Here is a 6000-nt window from a genome sequence, read left to right on the forward strand (position 1 = left end):
CAGTTGTTATATTTTGGCATAGTCCTTTGTGTCTGGTGATTGTTTGTGTGTGTTTCATAAGTCCTAGCTGGCTACTACGGAGAAAGTGGTTGAGAAAAGTGGAAGATATGTTGCGTTATGTAGGGTAGTCACCTGGCTGTAGTTTACCTGTATGACCAGTATTTTAATGTCTTGACTGACACATAAAATAGAAAACTTTTCTGAGTCATAAAATCTGACTAAATGGTGAGTATTTTTCCTCTTGGAAAGGTGGCAACCATATACGTGATTCCTTCTGTGTTGTGCTATTGTTTCAAGCATGTTCTTAACCAGAATGTTGTTCCAGTGGTCCCACCTTGTCAGGTGAAATGAATGCTTGTGGAGGATGGTTGTAATTCTCTGAATGGTCATTTTCGCAGGTCAGAATAAAGACAATTTCCAAAGTACTGCTTTCAACAGTGTGCCATTGTAACAAAATACTTCTGCTAAAATCATACTACAGGATTGATCCGCCCTGGACAGGTCAACATGATGAATCAGTTTTAAAGAGTTCTTGGTAGGGGAAAAAAATATTTTTGTATAAATCCTTTATGTCAAAATCCAGAACGTTAGCCAGCAATTTACTAGGTGATGGTCTCTCAATGGAACAATGTAAATATTTAGAAAGTAGGCAGCCTGTAGATCCCAAAATGCTAATCCTCTTCCAAATGTTAAGGTTTTAAAGACATTTAGTTGAGCAGGACTATGACTTCATGCCTGAGATTTTGCAAGAGTGAGAATGCATTTGACCATTTTCTAATTTTTCTGGTTCTGACAAATCTTTTTAGGAGTTCTGAGGGGTAAGGAGAAATCAAAACAATACTTTCAAATCAAATTACAGAGTAACCCATTTGGTCACACATTCAATCTTGGAGGCAAAATTCAAGTTTGAAGGTTTATTACAAATTCAAGGCCAGACTTTTGTAAATGAGTCTCAGAAACATACTTTATAAGTACAGAATCACAAAAACGAATTAAAGTGTCTAATCAAATGAAACTGCAAAAGCATAAGGCATGCCAGTATTTCTGTTGCAGCAATACAAAAGATATGAAACAGCACTTGGGTCCAGATGTGTCATTATTTCCAATAGCGATTTTTTGCAAAACGCAATTAAGTAATCGTTATTGGAATGTATGAAACTCCAGCAATTTCATATTGCGATTCGCAAGGGCTTGCAAATGGACCCACCTCATTAATTTTCATGAGGTAGGTCGCAATTTGTGACCCATTGCGGATGGCTACAATCACAGGGACGGTGGCCTGCTAGGCTCAGCAGACCACCATGTCTGAGATTGCTATTCAATAAAGGAATTTTTGTTTAAATGCAGCCCCTTTTCCTTAAAAAGAAAAACGGGATGTGTTTAAAAAAGAAAAATGAGAAGTTTTCTTTTAATTTTTTAAGAGTAAGCAGTGGTCCCTTAAAAAATGTTTTCGCATGCATTCACAAAGGGGAAGGGGTCCCTTTGGTCTGCTTCACCTAGGTAACTGAACACCACTTTAGACCTTGCAGAACTTGTGAGAATCCATGTCATCATCACCAGTAGTTTCCCATCTTATGTGGACAGTTTGGGATTTGCAACTCCCATTAGACTTTCACCCCACAAACCAAACATTAGGATGACCTTGGGTGCCTAACTTTTCCAGGAGATCACAAAGGGGTTCTTCTTTCTCATCCATTTGTTAGCGCTCTTTGTCTATGCCAGCATATCCTCCCATACCCCCTTTATCTCAAATACACAACATGGCTTTCATTAACTGTAGACTTGTGCAGACACACCTGCATGAAAAGAATAATTCAACATGACCAAAAGTTTATAATGAAGATTAAATATAAAAATAAACATTTCAGGCCTTCCCTTGAGTCAATCCCAATAGAGTGAATATAAATGCATACACGTATTACATTTCAGTTGATTAATGTCATTATGAAAAATGCATATAGCTTTCTACATTTCTACTTGTGAGTGCCTTGAATATTATGATTTAGATGCACCACTTTAATATTAATCCATTAGAGCACATATGTCAATGGTTACATGTTTGTGCCACTTCCTATCACAAAAAGATGAAACCTTTCTCCCACCCCGCAGAATGTGATGACAGCCCTGAGTCCAGGGTCAAAATATCCTGACAGGTCAATGTGTGGGCTGTTGTTTGGCTGTTTGTGGACTTGTGTTATGGCTTGCTGGGCCGGTTTTTACTGTTTATTTCCCTGATATTAAAACAATCGTTGTCTGCCACAAGCACTATTTAATGCAATCTTCCATAGCTTGCAGCTTACACTTATACAGCGTCTTTACAAGTTAAAAAATGCCCGATTTGCAAACATGGGCCATATTTTTAGCTGTATACTTTACTAAGAGGAGCCTCTTTTATTTGGTGGCCAAGCCTATTTTCTGTACTAGTCCTATTTTGCCTGAGTCTCCTACATTTCAAAGATATTCATGGCTGTATGGGGTCCCCGCTGAAGGGTTGGGGGTTCCCCTGTGCCACAGCCGCTGCAGGGGCCTGCATTATACCCATGAGTTTTAAGACTGTGTGTATGTAACAGACAATATGAAATATGCTATTTGCTGTTATTAAGACACTGTTGCTCATTTTTCAGTTCCACATTTACTGTACACAACCTCACTGTCCAGCAGTTTTGAATGACGGCTCTAGAAATAGGAACAACGGGGAAAAAAAGAGCTCAAGGATATGTGGAGAAAAGTTGTCAGTTGAATTATTTCTTCTTGGTAGAGGCCCCGATTTCTTCTTTCTTTCATCATCCACTGAGATATAAAAACATTCACCCAAGGGAAATGACCTACATACTGCAGAGATGCATACCTACAAATATAGTTACAGAGAAAACGAATCCTTTCTGTGACGCATATTGTGTAATGAGTGAAAACACAAGAGCAAAACAACTAGTTGTTATAGCTGACTGACATTTTATTTTTAAACTTTTAATGGGTAAGATACCAATTACATTCCGATGTAAATGAAAATTATCCAGTAACACCTTTCCCTTGGTTCTAGCATGTGTCACTTTCTGTTGTTACACCAGGTCTAATTTGGCCCTATTGTAGAAAGAGCTGAAACAATAGAAACACTTGCATGTGAGTTACATTCGTTTAAGCAAATTATTCAGAAGTATGATTTGAGTGGGAAGGTGATGAGGCTTGCCGAAGCGTGGTAACAAGTAGAGCAAATAATATAACGTAATTCAGTTGGGGATTAAGGTGAGAATACTAGTGTATTGCAGTAGATTGATGAATAAGTAATCAAAATAAGATGAAAGAGCAAGAAGTGTATGCTGAATTCTTAGATCAATATTCAGATGGTCGGAAGTAGCTACAAGTTTATGTTTATTTATTTGATTTATAAATAGGGCTGCCGGTTTTATGGTATTTATTTTTTTAACATTTCCGTCATTTTATTCATATTTATTTTTTGGCCATCTTATTGGTATTCATCGATATTTATTTTGCGTTTTGAGAAGAAATTTAGTTGTAAATGGTATATGTCCACATTTATTTAACTGTTAAACATACACTCACACTTTCTGGTGGTTCTTTTTGACAAGTTAAGTAGCCAAATGTAGCAAACTACTGCACCCACAGGTAAACAGCAATATAATTTACATATATGTTAACATATGCTTGTATTTGGGAAATCTCCTTCTGTTTTTTTAACTTCCCATGCTGTCTGTCTGCTCAGCTGTTGTCCTACAAATCAGGAAAGACAGCATAGACAGTCACCCACAAGGAGCTCAAATGTTCCTGTTTTTCAACATTTAGAAGTAAATACAGACAGGAAACGCATGCTTTTCTGTCTGTATTTATCTGTAAGTCAGTAAAAACGGAAAACTAAGTGGAATATTTACAATTAACTGGCAAAGCATGGTGCTGCTCTACAATTGGCAGCGCCGTGCTGCGTCTGTTCTGAAATGCAGGGATGTGCTTTTTTTTTCAAAAAATGTCGGACCCCTGTGTTTCCCCTAGCGCTGGCGCTAAATTTAGCTGCTAGCGCCAATGCAGACATCTTTGTATCATAGTGCAAAGGTGTCTGCATTGAAGAGAAGGCAAAATTGTTTATGTGCAGGAAGGTGTTGCTTCCTGCACATAAACAATCTGCAATGATGATCTGGCACTTCTATGTGTGCTGCAGAATGCAGCACACATAGAAGTATCAAATTGTCATTATTAAGTTATTGTGAAGCTTAGCCGGCCCAGCCCTCTGGCACAGAATCTACAGTTCCTGCAGTCCCGCCAGAGCATGCACCGGCTGCTTTGCTCCACGCAGCCCTTGCCTTATTTATGGTCTATGCGGTTACTTTCATCATTTTTGCAGGTTTGTCCTGTTTTCGCTGTCTACGCTGTTGCCTAGCATCATTTTTGATGCAGGTTCTCTCCGGTTCCCGATCTCTACACTACTTTATGCCACTGCACTCTGTGCCACTGCATTCTATGCCACTGAACTCTACCCTGCACCTCTCTACTCTATGCCACTGCACTCTACTGTGAAACAATCAATTCTACGCCACTATACTCTATACCTCTCTGACCACTGCACTCTAGTTCAATGCACTCTACACCACTGCAAGCTGACACTCTGCAACACTGCACTGGCCGCCACTATACTCTACCCCACTCTGCTCTGTACTACTGCACTCTGCACCAATATACTCTATTCCACTGCATTCTATGCCACTCTACTCTGCCCAATGCCACTCTATGCAACTGCACTCTGCACCACTGCACTCTAAACAGCTGCACTGTATGCCACTGCCCTTTACTCTGCACCACTGTACTCTATGCCACTGTTCTCTATACCACTCAGACACCGCTGCACTGACACTCTACTCTGCAACTCTGCACTCTACACCACTCTACTCTATGCCACTGCACTCTAGGCACTATACTCTACTCTACACCACTCTCCAATACTCCACTCTGCACCACTCTACACCACTGCACTCTATGCCACATGAGTCTACTCTGCACTCTGACACTGCACCACTCTGCATTACTGCACTCTCTGCCACTCTATTGTATGCCACACTACTCCACTGCACTCTATGTAACTCTACCCCGTGCCACTCTAAGCCACTGCACTCTGCACCAATGTACTCTAAACAACTGCACTGTACGTCACTGCCCTCTACTCTGTAGCACTGTACTCTACGCCACTGCTCTCTCTGTGCCACTCTACTCCACTCTACATCACTGTACTGACACTCTACTCTGCAGCGTTGCACTCTCCACCACTGTACTATACACCAATGTACTATGTACTACTGCATTCTATGCCACTGCACTCTCTGCCACTCTACTCTGCATCACTCCACTCTACAGCACTTTGCTCTACTCTGCACCACTCTACACTACGCCACTGCACTCCCTGCAACATGAGTCTACTCTGCAATCTATGCCACTGCACCACTCTACACTACTGCTCTCTCTGCTAATCCATTGTATGCCACTCTACTCCACTGCACTCCATGCCACTCTACTCTGTCCCACGCCACTCCATGCCACTGCACTCTAAACCACTGCACTCTACGCTCATGCACTCTAAACAACTGCACTGTACCCCACTGCACTGTACTTTGCACCACTTGGCTCTACGCCACTGCTCCTATGCCACTCTACTCCACTCCACAAAATGATGCCACTAACTTTAAGCCATGCTGAACAGCAGCTACTCTGGTGTATAACATGGCTAATGGCTAAAACACATTAGCAAAGCCAATAACTCTTTCGTAGATGAGACCTATTGGCTTTGCCAATGTTTGGTAGTACTATGAGGTACCGAGGTACTTGAAAGAACTGTGAAAAATACAATTACATCATAATAAAAGCTGCTACAAAATGCGCAAATACATTTGGATTAAATTTTAAAAAAGTGCTTCTCAAATACAGATTTGAATAATATACAGTTTATACTTAGTACTAAAGCTTTTTATAACACTCCATTAAAACCACACACTCCACAGC

Source organism: Pleurodeles waltl, chromosome 8 (assembly GCF_031143425.1).
Source record: "Pleurodeles waltl isolate 20211129_DDA chromosome 8, aPleWal1.hap1.20221129, whole genome shotgun sequence".
In the NCBI taxonomy this organism is placed as follows: domain Eukaryota; kingdom Metazoa; phylum Chordata; class Amphibia; order Caudata; family Salamandridae; genus Pleurodeles; species Pleurodeles waltl.